Source organism: Toxorhynchites rutilus, chromosome 2 (assembly GCF_029784135.1).
Source record: "Toxorhynchites rutilus septentrionalis strain SRP chromosome 2, ASM2978413v1, whole genome shotgun sequence".
NCBI classification, from domain to species: Eukaryota; Metazoa; Arthropoda; class Insecta; order Diptera; family Culicidae; genus Toxorhynchites; species Toxorhynchites rutilus.
In genome coordinates, this window is record NC_073745.1 from 23,615,635 (window position 1) to 23,634,243 (window position 18,609).

The window sequence follows — 18,609 nt, forward strand, 5'->3', positions numbered from 1 at the left end:
GCAAGCCCAAATAAATTAATAACTCAATATAACTTATTGCATAACTTAGTATTCCCCAAATAATGTTTTGGTGCACAACCTTAACCCCTGCTTCACCATAGCGTCAGTTCAATGCATTGATGACAGAAAACAAACAATGTTAACTGCTTTGAAAAAGGCTGAATATTTTCCTCAGCAGAGATTCATTACCAATACATTACAAGCGATATTCATTGCTTTGAATACAGAACGATACTGAAAGTTTGCCTTCCTTCCTTGCTTGAAACTTTAAACTTCTTCAGTTCACTCGTCTCTAACCTTCAAAAAGCCCCTTGGAAACTTCACTTTATTCATTATGTTACTTCTCCACCCCCATTGCCTTGAGAAAGGCATTCGATCCCTCGCCGTCCAGCTCGCCCAGCAACGATGTTGTTCAGTCGACTTCCTCACGAAGAATGAAAGTTTGCCTCAGCGAGATCCATTGTTTATATTCCCCTTCGTTCTTCTTCTTTTCCTTTGTTCACGGAGACTTTATATCTTACGATTTCCCCTTCGTTGCTCGTCGATAAGTTGTTCGTTATTGATAGCTCTGTTCAGGAAAGCACACAAATGGACAGAACAAATGTATGAGGAAATGGGAATGCTTCCAATTTTCATCAATTTAAACCATATACAGACTATGGGGTTGTAATTGTAGCATATCAAACAAATCAAAAAAAAATTCCGATTCGTTTGGTATGTAAATAGCCAAAATCCATTCGCGGCAAAAATAGTTGTGAACGTAAACTTTATTTCATAAAAACGTGACCTGTTTTCTGATTTGGCACCCTTAATGTAAGACGTAGTCCTACGTCAAAAAAAAAATCTATTGAAGACGTCTTCCTGTACTGCCCGCTAACTGCAATGACCACCGGCATACAGAGAATTTAAAAGTAATTTATTGGGACCTTAACTTAGCTTTCATCCGAATATGTTAGATGGTGATGTGAACCGCAACAAATCTGGTACTTTTTGACGTAAGACTACGTCTTTCGTTGAGGGCGCCAAATCAGGTGACGTTTTTATGAAATAAAGTTAACGCTAATAACTACTCATGCTGCAAAAGGATTTTACCAAACCAATAGTAAATTTCCTAAGATTTGTTTGATATACATACATTACAACTCCCTGGGCCCTGTTGCATAATCATCTTAGTAATATTAGTCACAAGCTGTAAGTAACAAGTCTAGAAACTACAATTGCTAATATTTTGCGTTGCATAATAATCTTACATCGGAATCAATGTCCTGGAAAAAAGGTAATGGAGATGGTAGAGTTTCGAGCGACATAGCATGCGCTGCCATAACTATTTCTCAAATAATGACGTCAGTCGTTGTGTTTATCTTTGATTGCCCACCGCATCCATGTGAAAACGCTATTTTCAGGAAGTAGTCAGGAAGCTAATGTGATAGTGTGCAGTGAATATTTGTGAAATTACGTTGAAAGAAAAATGGATAAAAGTGATATTTCCTTGTGCCATTTTCACTCCCCCACGTCCATAGCAACAAACGAACGTTATGTAGTGTATGTTTCGAAGGCTCTCAGTGTCGGTGTGTATGTGTAGAGAGAATAATCGCCAATTATCAAAATTCCACCGAAAATGTTACTGATTTCAAGAACTAAGCATACGATTGCTCTCTGGACCTTTTTTACCACATCAATAGTCGAAATAAGCCAAGATACAATTGCCATCTGTTGAAAAACAAACAGTTGAATGATTTCATGAGAATTTTGGCTCAAATTATCATGCAACCGTGAGTATTTTTAACATTGTTTTGTTTCTTCCATACACATTCCATATTGAATACAAATAATAACGACACGATATTTTGCTTGCCAATGCAGATATACTTCGTCTACTGCTCCACCTCCATATGTACCTCATTGCATCGGAATAATAATAATAGTACATGCTTAGTTAGTAACGCGTTATTTATCTGTCAAAGTCAAATCGTGCTATTGTTTTGTATGAGATTTTTTTTTGTTATTTTCTGTTAAAACTATAGTTGGGTTACATCTATGATATATCCACAAGGTTGACGTAGGACTGCCGATGGCTTAGCAATCATTTGTGGTTTTTCAATTAGCAATGATCGCACCTCGGGTGTTCCTCATTGGGTACGATATCGCCGCTGCGCAGAGCTATCTTTTGTGTGAATTAATTAAATTATTGATTAAACTAGTGAATGATTGAAACAATTTACGAATTCAATTGCAAACAAATCCCGATTTAGGTCAATTCATACATTATGGTAGTAGTTATCGCAGCAAATAGTTATCGACATTTTACCTAATTGTCAAATGGTATGCGTAGAAGTTCAGTGAGCTGGCGACATGATATATCTTTCAATGCAGTCTTGAATAACCGAGCCAAAGCGTTGCATTTGTACCCGCTTTTGTAGATCGTGTTAGCAAAACGATTTTCTCAACTTCTTGGTTTCGGAATCTGTATTGGGGAAACACATTCCGGTTTGCCAAAATGCAAGGGAGTACAAAAGTACATGCTGCTTGCATCTATTTTGCAATGTTGATTTCCCCCGGCTATATTGTTTTGAAATCTGTGTTAGGGGAACATTTCAATTTGCAGAAACGCAAGCGAGTACAGAAGTACATGCAGCTTGCATCTATTTTGCATTTTTGCATTTTTTGATTGTCAATATAGTCCAGCTTCACAAATATACGGTCGCTATGATTGTGCAGAAGTACAAAAAGCGTGGTTCAATCTCACTAGCTGCCTTCAAAGACAACTAGCCGAACTGACAGAGCTATCATGAAGAAGGCGGAGCTGGACCGAGGACTCTTCTTCTTGGATGGCACTAACGTTTCAGTGGAACTTTTGCCTTCTCAACGTAGCATTACTTGCGCCAACGGGAACAGGAATCGAACCCAAACCCCCTGCATGATAGTGTGGAACGCTAACACACTCGGCCACGGGAGCACCGGGACCGGGGACTATCAGCTCAGAAAATTGCGAAACAGATTGACAATGAGTTTTCCATTCAACTGGCATCAAAATCCGTACGAAATCGTCTCCATACGAAAGGTCTTAAGGGCAGAGTAGCGCCCCATGGTTGTCCGCAAAGAATATATCAAAAACGATTGAAGTGGGCCTAGACCACATTCCATGGTCCAGTGATGACTGGAGTAAGGTAATTTGGTCAGACGAGACGAAAGTGAAGCTATTTCGGTCTGATGGTATCACATTGATTATTGATTTTTCAACCAACTGAGCATGGCTTTGATTTTTTTTTTGCAGGTTAAGTCGTGGTGTGTGGATCTATGGCTACATCCGGTGTTAGGGAACTTAAGTTCTTAGATAGAATTATAACCAAGGAGGTTTATTTGGGCATTTTGAAGAAAAAGCTGAAGTTGGGGCGCAGATATATGTTACAACAAGGCGGAGATCCTATGCACACCTTAAAGCTGGTTTCGCTGTGGCTCAAGGAAAAGCGTATGAAGGAGTAGCCATCACCAGTCTTTGGAAAACAAACGCAGCGCTGCGCTTGAGTTGAATTTTCATCAACGCGCGCTCAAAGAAAACTCGTATTCGCTCTTGGTGCGAAGAGCACAAAATTCATAAGCTCGACAGCGCAAAATGTACCCGGCGCAGAACTCAGATACTAAACATTTCTCCTCATTTGTGTGATACTCGTCTCATTCTATACACACACACATACACATAAAATTCTAGCGCCCGCTTTGTCTTCGTTCGTTCTAAGCAAAACATAAAAACAACAGCGCGCCCCCATTTGAACCGTATACGCCTGTGTTAAGAAAAATATCTCAACAGAGAGAGCAATCCAGATTCAATCGCGCAGTATAGGAATACGGCGCAAGCACGGCGCAAATTTCAGCGTAAAACTCAGCTTAAAAATGGGCGTAAGAACAGCGCTGACAACCAAACATTTCATCTGTGTTTCGGAGCGTGCTCATTCGCCAGAGCGCATGTGTGCACAAGGAGTGAGAGCTCAACTGGGTACAAAAATCTTGTTGCGCATCAGCACCGAGTTGCATTCTGAAGACTGGCCAGCACAGTCTCCCGACCTTAATCCGATCGAGCATCTCTGGTAAATTTTGAAAATTAAGCTCCAGGAGCAAAAACAAACCAGCATCCAGACATAACGGACGGTAATCTCTACTGAATGGGACAAAATCATCTCGGAAACAACCGCTAAGCTTGTTGAGTCGATGCCGAGCAGTTATTGTTTTTTTTACCTTTTTTTTACATCATATCTCAAATGCAAGAAAATTTGTTTTTATTTTGAGCTCGCATGAATAGGCTTTGTGTTTACATGTATAATAATAGCAATCTGAATAACTATTAACCATGTTTTAATTTTCTGGTGGGTTTTTTGAAAGAAATCTTATTTTGCATTGGGGCAAAACTTTTTTCGCATACTGTACGAGGGTCGTTCAAAAAATAAATTTCAGTGTCTCAGAAATCGCGGAAAAATAAAGTTAGGACAAAAAACAAGGTGATTTTCGTATTCTACATTTTATTTTCTATTTTTCTACATAATCGCCGCAACGTTAGAGGCATTTTTCATAGCATGGCACGAGTTTTTCTATTCCGAGCGCGTAGCGTCCATCTTTTTGAAGTACGATGTAACGATGAATTTCTTCAGTGTTATCGAATCGTTGACCGCCAAAAGCCATCGTTCTTCGTGTGTAGTTTTTTCGATTGTCTCAATGTCCTTATATTCCTGAAGAGATATAACACCTTAAATGTACATTCAAAACGAATCGCAACAAAAAATTAAATGCTCTTTTCCCACCATCAATATCATTATTATGTGTAACTTCTCGTCATCCTGAGAGTATCCGAACTTTTTTCAATTATTCCACTCATGAAAAATTTATGCATATAGGCAGAAGGGCATGCAGCTCCTTCTCGCTCCCCGCACGTATACTTCAAACATCAAATTAAAACATTTCAATGTCAGCAGGAAGCTGAAAAGTGCACAGTGCAAAGCTTGGAAAGCAAAAGTTTTCTCTTAATTAGTTGGCACATTCCTACTGCGGCACAGGTAATGTGATCTCGGGAAAGTCACGTGGAGGGAAAGTGCTCCGAACTGAAGGAAAAAACGCAAAAAAAACCCGAACGAAAAGTCGAGACGTTGAGAAGAAAATCTCCATGTCAAGCGTATGTTGAGTGACGGTACGTTCTTTGTGTTTAATTAAAAAATAAAGTCCGCACCGCTGGGCTCGGAATTTCGTACGTGCACTAACTAGTTTTGGGCTGCGGGAAAGTAGGTCCTCCCTTCCACAGAAGTGGCTATATTTCACTGACTGGCAGGAAAATATTCAAGCCATTATAATCCCCTCAGTATCTCAGTTTGCCAAAGTACTTTAAAATGAGTTTGCCGACGGTGTGTATGTGTGTGTGTTCCACTGTGCCTTTATTATTGTACGCATTGTTCATGCAAGGGGTTCCGTATGTTCGTGGTGATGTTGTGTGTCTGTGGGTGGAAAGTTGCCTTTGTCCGGAAGTACACGCTAGATGGGTTCCTTCCGAGTGCAATGCGAAGCTATAATTGGCGGAAAATTGCACCGATGCCGGATATATCCATCATTTATCATCACAAGCGATCCATCAATTACTGCCCTGAATGATGCTGTTTTCAAGTACTACGGTAACATTATACTTGCCTTGATTGGAGATTAGATTGATAGCGGGTTATCATACTGCCCGAGAACTTTATTTCTGTCTTATAATGGCTGTCGATACAAATTGTCGACAGTGTTCAGCCGGCGTCAAGGTCGAATGGCGTGGTTATACATTAGTCGAGTACAACATTTTATTTATTTTCTATAATATAACATGAGCAAAATAATCCAAGTAAACTCTCTATTGCTAATTAGCTTATTAACAAAAATATGACACTAACTATTTTTTAAGAAAATTCTCCATTTATTCAAGTGTCACTGGTCATGAAAAAAAATCTTTTGAGGTACTTGTCTCATAACTACCTGTATACATGTTGTTCCAATAATTTTCAGGTCCTTTTTATCTAGTTTATCAAACAGTCTAACCTTTTGTCGTGGGACTACGTCTAACCGGAGTATATGGGGGTAAAATGAAAACCTAAACACAGAACATGCAGGAAAAAATGAAAGATTCCGTATGCTTATAACTAGAACATTTCTCACTGGATCGGAAAGATGTTTGCATCAATTGATAGGGAATATTTCTACGCTTCTATCGTAATTAATAAAATGTTGTTTTTCATTAGATAAACAATTGAATAACTGTAAAATGTTAAGCGTTATCTAAACTCCCTAACTGCCTCGTTTTGATTGGCCCGCTTTACGGTTTCCCCAACATAGCCATCAAAACCAAGCAGCCTTGGGGAATCTGCATTCCAAATACATGAAAGTGTGGGGACTTTTGTTCTCACTGGAAGGTGTTCCCTAACACAGATTTCAAAACCAAGCAGCGTTGGAGAAATCGCATTGCAAATACGTGAAAGTCGGGGATATTTTTGTTCCGACTGAAATGTGTTTCCCTAACACAGACTTTAAATCCAAGGAGCGTAGGGAAATTGGCATTGCAAATACATGTAAGTCGGGGGCATTTTTGTTCCGACTGAAATGTGTTTGTCTAACACAGACTTCAAAACCAAGATGTCTGGGGAAATCGGCTTTGCAAATAAATGCAAACTGCGAGTACTTTTGTACTCGCTTGCCTTTGTGCAGACTAGAATATGTTTCCTTAACACAGTCTCCTAAACTTAGGAAACTGGGAAAATCCGTGCAGACACTAGAAGCGAATGAACTTTCAAGTTTAAAACCTCTATAGTATAAAAAGTAAAACTTGAAGCTGTTGATTCAAACAAGCCGGGGGTACTTCTGCACCCGCATGTTTTTTTTTGCACTTCAAAAAATGTTTTCCTAACACGAATTACATAAGCGGGTACGAAAACAACGCTTTGGCTCGGTTATTCAAGATTGCATTGAAGGATATGCCTTAATATCTTCTGTTCACTGCATTTCTACGCATGACATTTGATGATTAGGCAATATGTTGATAACCATTTGCTGCGATAATGCCTATTGATTAAACAATATGCGTTCGACGTACATGACAAAATCGAAACTGAGTGCTTGAAGTTCATCAAATCAAGAAAATTTGAGGTTCGAGAAGTACGTACACTTAAAAGAAGCGAACTTCAGAGGGAAATGTAAAATAAAATAATCGTTTGATAATTTTTCCGTGAATTTACTTGTAACGAAGAACATAATCTATTACAATGCATGAATTGACCTTCCATGGCATTATAAAATCTTTTTACTCACAAACCAAATATATTGAATTCAATCGAAATTGTTTCGTTCAATCAAAAATTTTATCAATACAAACAAATAATTGCTAAGCTATGTGTTTAGGCATATCACCCCCGGATGTCGATATGAGATGCTGTGAGTTTATCCCATCACCATTTACGAATCTCGGTAATTCACAAAAAACAATAGGGAATTCATCGATGAAAGGCAATAATAAAAAATAATTGGTCGGAATCCATCAGCATGTCCACATAGTTTGTACGTTTGATTGTAGTCTTTTTCTGTAACTTCATGTAATTTATGTGACTAGAATAATATGTGATAGAATAAAATATGTGTTAATATTCACTTCGACAACCAATTGGTGGAATACATGTTCGCTGAGCCCTCCGAAAAACCAGTATACGGCAAACCCATCCAATCTCTAATCACTAAGATAGTCCCACGCCAACCTTGCGGTTATATCATAGTATAACCCAGCCATTTTTTTGCTCTCCAACTTTTACAGAAAATCGTTCACTTCAAATTTACCCAAAAAGTTTCAATTGTTCGAAATTGTAGGAAATTTAACCTCTTTAACCTAGGTTTCGGGATGAATTCCTTGTCACATTGGTGCAAATCCACTAGAGTTGCATTAACGTAGTTTTGGATGCTTTTCATCACTTTCTACCATATGAGTATTCAGAAGAAGTTGCGATATAATACAGGTATAAGGCCCGATTTGGTTGTGACGGACTGTTTTCCGGTGACAGAAAGTGTCACCTTTTCATTTTTTCGTTGTTTTCATATTTCGTGCAATATATTTGTTGTGTTTCGGATTTGGTCACCAACTCTTTTTAGCAACACGAAGTTTTTCTGTGTACGCTTAAAGCTAAAATAATGTTTTATTAAATATATTACTTCTGATTGAATTCAATTGCTTACAAATTTGGTGGGCTATGGTTGCAGAAGCGGTTTCTAGCAGGCGGTTTCTGGCAAGCGTGTTCCCTTTGGATGAGCGAAATAGGGCTGTCGCTGGTACCGATATCAACAGTGGTACTGTGTTGAGGGGTCCCGTCGTGACAATATTTTTCCTCTATTTTCAGGTCAGTACAATATTTATATTTTGGGCCGACCAGTGGTTTTCGTGTTCAATTTCGCCAGAACTTCGTTGTCTCTATTATTCCTATTTTACCGATAAGCTAAAATGCTTATTTTTGTAAACATAGAATTAAGATGAAATTTTGTGTAAGCAAATTTTGAACTAGCGGCTGCACGAAGCTTGTGATTGAGCTTTACAAATGCTTTTGGTTGTGTATTTGAACATCTCAGGGGTCAGATGAATCACCCTCAACACTCTGGTCTGAGCCTCGAGAAACCTAAGTATTGGACTCTCAATGTGTCTTTCGACGTAGAACTACGAGAGATGATTGTTACTCAATAACCCAATAGCTCAAGAAAATGCTAAAATGCTTCGACGCCCTTATCGGTTGATTTGCAGCAGTCATGACGAAAACAGTTGAGCGAAACTCTAAACACTCTAAAGCGAAAAAGTTGAACATCGTGAGGTACTTCGTGTCCGCCGCATATAACCGATCCGGCATTTAGTGGAAGTGGGGGCATTGTGATCACCCAAAGGAATATGCTCATTTCATGTGTCGACATACTGCTTCAATCGAAGAATATTGTAACTTATTGTTGTATTGTAAAAATTAAAAATAGTACATTTTTCATCATTAGAACAAAATTTTGAAAAATCGACCATTTTTTGGCGTGAAGGTAAGCCTAGTGAGGGCAAAGTGGTCACTCGCATATATCCTGCTAAATAGGACAGATTCATACGTTTTCAAATCATTATTGAAATAATAGGTACATATATTAAATAAGCTTGGCCTATTCACCTAGAGTCGTTATTAAAATATACTCTCATACATACAAAAACGTTGTAAGAAACAGACAACATTTCACATAATTGGGCTTGGTTGGGTTGGTGTGGGTTATTTTTCATATTTTTGACAAGAACAGAATGTCAGGATGCCGACGAAAAGTTGTAGAATGCCTAAAAATCGTAGGATTCATGGAGCATTTGCTTAATTGAAATATTTTTTGTAGATTTTTTTTTCATTAGTCCATTTTTTAATAAATACCTTAACTAAGGGGCGGAGGGCGTGTAGCAAAGATAGAATCACCTGCGGCTGCAGTGGGTCTCTAGATGAAGAGATGTATACTGGCAATAATGACACAAATCTGGTATATTTTTCTCGCGAGATCAAGAATAAATCATGTATTATGCATCTTTGGCTTCTTCTAAAAAAATCGCAAACTCATCGATCCTTTTCAGGGTCTTTATACTAAATTAAAATAATATCCTGACTAATGCAATGGGGAATTGATTCTTTTTTTCTGCTTTCTCAAAAGAAGAAGAAGAGAGGATGGGGAAAATTTAAGAGTTTGTTCGGACTTATTGGTGATGATGATGATGATGTTAATTATAGAGGCTCTCAGATTAGTAGTTTTTTTTGTTCATTTGCATCTAGCCTTGAAAAGGCCAATTTCAAAAATGACACTAAATTCACGAACTTTATAACAGCCATGTGGAAACCGTGCCGTTATGTTTTTCAATGTCGCTCTAGACAGCAAACAATCAACAGACGCATAAAATCAATAACATTGTGTGCGTGTGATGCAAAAAAAAATACACAGATACACTCTTCACCAGACGGCATGACAATCGATATGGAGCCTCCACCGTACCAAGTCTCATCAGTGTGTACGATATCCTGGTTGGATCGTGAATGCAATTTGAGTTTGCACAAATTATGTTACACTAGAAATAAAGATTTTGGACACCCTCCCCCCCTCACGTAACGCAAATCGTATAAGACGAATTTCATGCCAACTCGTCTTAGGAGAAATTGAAATGTTTGCGTCAATCGATTTCGGCACTCTATACAAATTTTTTATATTGAATAAAATAATATACGTCATGAAACTAGCTATCGAACAATTGAAAAATCTCAACCCTTACCCTAACGGAAATACCCACTTCTGATTGGTCGAAATTGACGACACATGCGGCGGTTCCCTAACAGGGACATCAAAACCAAGCTGCCTGGGGGAAATCGGCATTGCAAATATATGCAAGTCAGAGGCATTTTTATATTGCAAGTAAGGTGAATGATACGATTAATTCTAGCACATAAAATTTAAATTTGGAACATTAATGTTGGTTGCTTCGTGAAATTTTATATCAATGACCCACCGTGTATTGCGAAAAATTCAGCACTAGTGTAAGTGTTAAATTGTATATGGCAGCAGTTGTGTTAAAAATGACTTGATATATTAAACGATTTATTTCAATTCTCATAAATAATAACCAAGGTGTGCTCTCGCCCGAGAATGGGTAGCTCGGTTTAAGATGTTTTGTTGTGTGGTGAAAATGAACCAAAGAAAGGTTCATACGGCGAGAAAAGTTGGAATAGTGAAAAATATTCGAAAAAGTGGTTTCTCATATGCTCTACATATAGTGTTAGGTGTTGTTAGTCCAATTAAAATTCGCATTGGGTAGAAAAAAACAATCAGAAAGTAAATTAATTATAAAAGAAAATTACCTTTTCCATTTCAAATATATTTTCTCTATATTAAAGTAACATGTTTTTACTGATGAGAAAAATTGATAATTGTGTTCGGTATTGATGATTATCCTATATTACATTGATGAGTTTTTTTTTTCTTCATTTCATCCATACAAAACACAGGAGGCATCTCACCTAGAGTCACAGAAGGCGGTTTCATCATATCTCATTCCACTTCTTCTATCTGATACGCACCATCTAACGACTAATTACCATCCTTCTGTCATCATCACTAGGTTGTAAACATTGGTGGAGTGAACAAACAATACGCAACAACCAAACAAAACGGCCATTTTCAGGGCCACCAATTCATTATCAAAGGATTTAATTCGTCAAACATATCCAAAATCAACAGATAGCCTAACGGAATCCTACGTCAACTATGCGGTCGTGTCTGAGACACAAACCTCCTGTGGCTTTTTTTTATAAAATTCATTTATCTCAAAAACGTTTTTTTAATTCTCAGAAAAAAAACTATATTAATAGACCATACAATAACAAACAAACCATGCATATATCGGAAGATGAGTACACTACAGGAAAAAAGTTTTCAATGACAAAAACTTCTCATGTTTTCTTTGAAAAAATGTTAGTTGTAATTTTTGGGGTCAGTTTTTTTTTCGAAAAAGTTGGCAAACAAACTAAAAATTACTAAAATTTCTAACTCCGAAAACTATTAGAGCTAAAAAAAATCGGTTACAGAATGAAATGTGGTAAATTGTTTGAGTTTTCATCTAAACATATCAAGGAAATTAAAAAAAAATGCGCTGATTTTTAGTGATGAAACGCATAGTAATTTGGACGGATACCGGATATCCGGCAAGCCAGATAGCTGGATAGTCGGGTCTTTATTTGCGTAAACGAAACTGGAAGAAGCCACATGGGTTCATGAAGCGAATAAAGAATTACGTTTTAGGAAGCAATAAGAAAATTATTAACTACGATCAAATAGAGTATCAAGTTTTTTGCAAGGAATATTAAACAGATTTTTTTTCTGTTAATGATGTAATAACAGAAAAAGATACAATGATGAAATTTTCGTGGATATATTAAAATAATTTTTCTACTAGTCGAGGAAGAGTAAGTACTACTAATTCAAATAAGCGAATACATCGATTAATCATTTTCATTCAAGATTACCAAATTTGGCACTGCCTTCAGGGATGATAAACCCAGGGAGGGTACACTCGATTAATCACAAATCAAATTAGGCGAAGAAAAAGAGACGAAACTGAATCAAACCTTACACGCGAAGCTAACGACATCTTTGGGTCTGTTTCAACGAAGTGGCAAATGAAAATGATAATCAGTATCGCGTTAAGGAAAAAAAAAAATCCCATTGCTAATGAAATCAACTTTTATGCCAAAACATTTCGTTCTTTACGTTTGGTGATCATTAAACTCTAAGCAGTACCTCCCAATTGATAAGGTTTGCCAGAATTTATCATTCAATTTCTTGCAGTAGTGTCTACAAAAGAAGATTGTTCTCTGAAGTTGGGCTGGTGTACGGTGCAAAACGTAATCGATTGATTAAAAAATTCACAATAAAAGTCATATTGTTAATTAATTGATGTTAGTAGTTAATATTAATTTAATTTTGAAAAAAATATGATTCATCTTATGTCAACGAGAAATTATTGATTTTGTTCTAATATCCGGTACCCGACCGGAATACAAATATTGGCCAGAAAGGCCGGATGCCGGATAGTTACTGAATATCCGTTTCATCTGTACTGATTTTTTTTTGTGAATCTATATAAATAAAAATGATTTGGTGTCCATTCCTTACAATTTAACTCAAGAACGGAGCAACGGATTTGAACAGTCAGTATCAGGATTGATGTGCCTCAGTCTGCATCAGGTTTATATGCTAAAAAAGTTATGAAAACCATTCGGAAAGTTGGAAAATTGGAAAGTCATTTTTTTCGGCTAATTTTGCGTAGCTATATATATATATATATATATATATATATATATATATATATATATATATATATATATAAATGATTTGGTGTCCGTTCCTTACGATTTAACTCGAGTACGGGGCAACGGATTTGAACAGTCAGTATCAGGATTGAAGTGTCTCAGTCTGCGTCAGGTAAATATGTCAAGAAAGAAATTATATACTGCGAATATAGATCGCGCACAGCAAAATAATTTTCGAGGAACGTGAGTGTTCGAAATTATTTAAATCAGAGAAGAAATTGTGGGTGGGACGAAGTTTGCCGGGTCAGCTAGTTAAAAATATATTTTTTCAAAAAAATGCTATTTTTAAATTCTCATAAAAACTATATGAATATCTCATACAATAACCAACAATACATAAAAAGAAAGAAACTTCTACAGGAAAAAAAAATTTCCAACAATTTTCCATGTTTTCTTTGTAATTTCACTACTGAAATTTTTACTCATAGCATTTTTGTGCGTAAATTCTCGCGATTTACATGTTCTACAATCTTTTTTCTACTTAGAAATGTTTTCAGGAGTCTGCATGCAAAAATGCCATATATTTTTTTCAAAGAAAACATGAAAAAGTTGTTGTTGGAAAACATTTTTCCCTGTAAAAGTACCCATAATCCGATGTATGGATGGCGTTTAGGTTATTGTATGGATTATTGATATTTGTTTTGAATTTAAAAAAAAAACATTTTTGAGAAAAATGAATTTGAATTTAAAAAAAAATTTGAGGATAATTTTTTTTAACTTTTATTTTATTTAAAACGAATATTTAAAAATTGTTCATATTTCCTTCTATGACCAATGCTTTTTAGATCTTATAGATTTTGAGTTAGTTTTTTTTTTTAAAGTTTAAGAAAAAAAAACTTTCAGAAAGTAGTCCAATTTTTTTTGGAGATTTCGAGTACCCATAGTTGCTTAAATGACCAATATATTTACGCCCACTACGTTTCACTGTAACTTAAGATAGTGCTGCCAATGGCCAGTCGAGTCGGCATGAAATTCGTCATTCCTAATACCTAGCAAGTAACGCGAGTAAAGTTATTTTAACGAGTATTTTCACATAAATTCATCTTAATTTGGATGATTCGTTACCAGGTTCACTGGTCTAATTTCCTTTACAATCTCGCAGTTTAATGGTCTATTTGCCTTTAAAACTAAAATCTTTCAAGTCTGTAGATTATTTAGGCAAATTTAGGAAATATTATTCGAATAGGAAATATAGGAAATCATATGGTCAGCGTTGGGACACCATTTTTTCGAGAATACTTCATTATTTTTTTTCAATTAATTTATTTGTAAGGTTCAATCGCATGAGCTTTGCGGAGCCGCTAATTCAAGGTTTGTTTATACAACGTTTCAACTAATTGTTATGTTTAGTAGGATTCGACCGAATACTCGCGGTTTACTCGAGGTTAAAAGGGAAATAATTTTTGAGGGTCAGGTTAGGGATATGGATATGAGGTATCGTTGTCTCAACCGAGAGTAGCCGCACGCACTGTGGCATTGTGCATAATGACCAGGGATAGCATCTGGTGCTCGACTATCTGTCGAGGGTGGGCGACGGTGAGATGAGGGAATACTTCATTTTTATTTATTGATTAAATTGTTTTTGAATAAATTTGATAATCTATCTAATCTATAATTTCATGTATAACTTGCTTCAGTAAGAATTTTGTACGCAAGTAATCAGCTCAATCTTGGGATTGCTTTGAAAGGTTAAAATTTTGTTGGCTCAAAAAACAAGTTTTTTTTTTAAATTGAATTTTAAGAATGTTTCGATTTAATTCTGATGAAATCGTTTCTTCGAATGTCATTTCTAAATGTCCTTCATTATAATAGATGCATAGAAACATTTTTAATCGATTGATGGAAACATTCTTGCAATCCATAAATACCTAGTCGAGTTAAAAGCAATTTTTCGAGTTCGAAATGTTTAAATTTTTCTTTACATGTTGAATTTATAGATTTTCGTTTTACGCTTCATACCTTCCAGTTAAACGTGGTACTCCATTATGAGACGCTTACGTGGAAGTGCAACAGTACCAAAACGTAAATAAAACGTCTCGGAGACATTGTAGATCTGTGTGGGCTGTACTTGACATTTACTCAGTTTTACCTACCGCATTTGGGACTATAAACTTACTCTTCAAGGGAAATTTTCAACATTATCCTTCAACTTTTAGTTGATCATTGCATGTGTAATTTGATATTCAATCGCAAGATAAGGAAAAAGGAACAGGGAGCCTCTGTTTCTATACGATGAAAGATCTCTCCGAGGTTGGTGGATAATTTTCTCCAGATATTATCTGGCACCACATTGCGATAGAAATAGTTACTGCGAAGAAAGGTCGATAAAATAAATGTAAAGTCGAAAATATTTCACAACGTCTACAGTTTTTGCAGTCAAAGTCAAAAATTTTATCCTAAGCTAGTGGGAAAAATCGATTGCGCGCTTAATTGCCCTTTTCGGTTCCACTCACATCTAGCTGAAGTTTACGCAAACCCTGCACCTGACGTAGAGTTTCATCGTTTTATAACACTTTCACACACACACACACACACACACACATACTTCCGCCGCCAGCCACATATTCCCTCGATCAACAAAAAAGTGCCGTTCCGCGTTTTTTTTTTTCATACACCGGTCTTCCACCCCACAATCGCGAGTGGAAAAAGAGGAGTGGGGGAAGTGCACGAAAGTTACGACAAAATGATGATAAATTACCAGCGAGAGGTTTTTCGGAACTGCTCGAAAATACTGATACCGCAAAAGTGAAAACGAACACAAGAACCCTTCTGTTGCCGAGGGCGGAGAGGGGAAAAAAACAACTCGCGAAAAAGGGGGATGAGAAAAAGGAACCACACGCAACCCACTCGCCCCGAATCCCGTGCATTGTCTGAGGTGGGAGTACCTTCGTCTCGTCTCCCGGCAGCAGCATACATTTTCCATCACACCTCGATTCAACTGATAACCGGAGTGAATGGAAAAGCAGTGTATTCACGAATTTATTATATTTATCCATAAAATTTTGATGGTCGTGTCATGAATATAAATACGCTCGAATTGCCTCTCGCATTCGAAAGTTGGTCTCCGTTCGTTCGGTTCGAAATTGAGACTTCCCTGAGAAGCTGAGAAGGAGATGTCGCTAGTGTTGGTACTGTTCTCGGGCACTCACTATCCTCAGACCGATAGACAAAAAGTTAGTTTTCGAGAATGGAAACTTTCCGATCATCTGCGAGTGCACAGAGGGTGATGGATGTGGATAGCAGCGGGGGATGTAAACGCTGACTTCTTCTTATGCAGAGTGAACTCCCCAGCCTTCGGGCTCTACACAAGCAGGATGTCCAAGTCCGGTGGATTTCCTTCCGTTGCAGCAACCGGTCTGCCACGGATGACAGCGGGACAAAAAACGATGAGCACGAACATCCCAGAACCAAGTAACTGGAACTGTGTGCGATGGTAGTGTTCATCATATTCAATCACAACTTTTTCCTCAAGTTTTTAGCCCTGGGATTTTAAGTGTGCCTGTGTGTGTGCCGATCCACATAGTCGGTTCCAGCTAGCAGCGGCATGGCCAGCCGAAATGGGAAGTTTGTCTCCGGAACTGGAAACTTTATCGACACTTCCCAGCGACTGTGGATCTGCATGAAAAAGAAGACTGTTGTTTCGTTTTTGTTCGCAAGTGGTACTGAGCAGCAGTGAAGATTTTACCCTTCCTAGGCTGTGTTTGCTGCAAAAACAGGACATTCCCGCCGTCGTCGTTTTCGGTGTCGCCGCCGCCGTTGCTGCTGTCGGACAAGTTTTGCGGAACCACTCCGCCTCATTGCGCTTAGTCGTGGCGGGCAATTGTTGGAGACAAACTTAAACTTTGGAATGATAAGTGTTGCACAACTGTGAGAAAGGGTTTTAATGGAAAGTTAACAGAAATGATAGACTCTATTGCAGCGGCATAGAGTCGGCAAGAACAGTACTCGACGCAGCAGTTGCGAGAGATATAGCATACGATTTTAGGAAGGATGTGCGCATACCCATTTGTTTTAGATGTTCATGTTTTGAGATTTGCAATTTTATCTCAAGCTATACATTAAGTGATGCGTCCTATGGACGATGGAGACCATCTGCAGTAGTATGTAATCACTAACTGCTCCAACATATCTTTTTTGATATTATTGTCTTTATAATCAATAATTTGGTTGTTCCATAATGCGGGTGAATTATGATAATCGTCAATAAATGATGTTGTTCCTCCAGTATTCTATTCCATGTCGTACTACACACGCCATCGGTTGACTATTGGATAAGGCCAACGCTGCTCTCCAAGACCGATGATGTCGAAAAAAAATGCACTTCAAGAAGCAATAATAATTGCGGCTCTAGATTCCATTTTCATGTAAAGCTTTTAGTCTGAGATCTGCATCCTATCCATTAAAGTAACACGATGCGACATCTATTTGAGCAGTCGAAAAGTGTCATCTCCTATCCGATAGCCAACGAACTGTCGTGGATTGCCGCTTAGTGTTGCTTTCATCGAATCCCGGTTTACCATCAGGGTTGCCATAATAAAATCTCAAAAAATCTTTTTATCTGTGTTTTTTCTCAGAAAATCTGTATCGAAATCTGTATCAACCCTTTTGTTATTTGTCTACTTCCAGCCACCACAGCAAAGAGGTATACTAATATTATAATTTATGCAACAATGTGTCAGTTCACATTTTTTCTAAACGAATTTTTATGTTATGTTATGAACTTATTCACGAACCAAAAGGGTGAATAATAGATAACGGCACTTAGTATAAACAAAAGCTGTCATCCGTGCTCGGGGAAAGGGTTAATGAAAAACTCCATGTATTGCGGCACTGTATAGATATAAAGAGCATTGTTTTGTATGTTCAAACAGAAAGATAAAAGGCCAAAGACGACAAACTAATTATTTCGGTGATACATGCGACAGATATCACGCGAAAAAGAATTATAGCAAATACTTTTAATCATATACATAAAAACATTGTTTAGTAAATACTTATCGGAAGTTTACAAAAATAAAGTAATCTTGTGCTTCTTCAAGTAAAAATAATTACAACCAGTACTACATACATATCGAAATTTAAGACCACCGCAAAGGGTTAAATTTACAAGTTCATTTAGCTGACCCGGCTAACTGTTTCCTGCCCAAAATTGATTTTATGATATGAATACTTCTGAACATTCCCGTTCTTTCAGAAAGCGAACGCTCGTGGCTTGAATTTCAGAAAATTAATTGATGAATCTTTCAATTGGCATTTGTCACTGCTGGACACGAATGAATTTTAAAGTCTAAAATTCTATAATAGAAAATCAATATCAATCTATAATTTTCAATTACCTTTATCAAATTACCAAGCTCGAGAACAGTTTCAAATTGCTCAGTTTAAATTATAGGAGGTTGTGTCCAAGATACGACCACATTGTTAACGTAGAACTACGCTGTTATTTTATAAAAGTCGTTTGCTTATAACTTCGAATATTATTTTCAATGGTGTGAAATTTTTGAAATAACTGTTTAACAGAATAGTTTGGTCGCCTTGAGATGGTTTTTTCTTTGTTGTAGAATCAGTTGACGATAATTGATTGATGATTCACACATAGGAATACAAACGCTTCTCATCATTTAGCGCTATTCTGTTTTCTGTTACTATTGCTGGCCTCGAAAAAAGTTGCATTACTTTCTCATGCTCAAGATAAGCGCAGCTGTCA

At 37.2% G+C, this 18,609-nt stretch overlaps 1 protein-coding gene and 1 pseudogene across 4 annotated transcripts in view; both read right to left on the bottom strand.

Annotated features, from left to right (window-relative positions):
- Positions 1–18,609, bottom strand: part of LOC129764786 (uncharacterized) — a 1,146,248-nt gene that overhangs the window by 123,341 nt on the left and 1,004,298 nt on the right. The gene's annotated exons all lie outside the window — the stretch shown is intronic.
- Positions 2,033–2,162, bottom strand: LOC129772268 (U4 spliceosomal RNA; annotated as a pseudogene).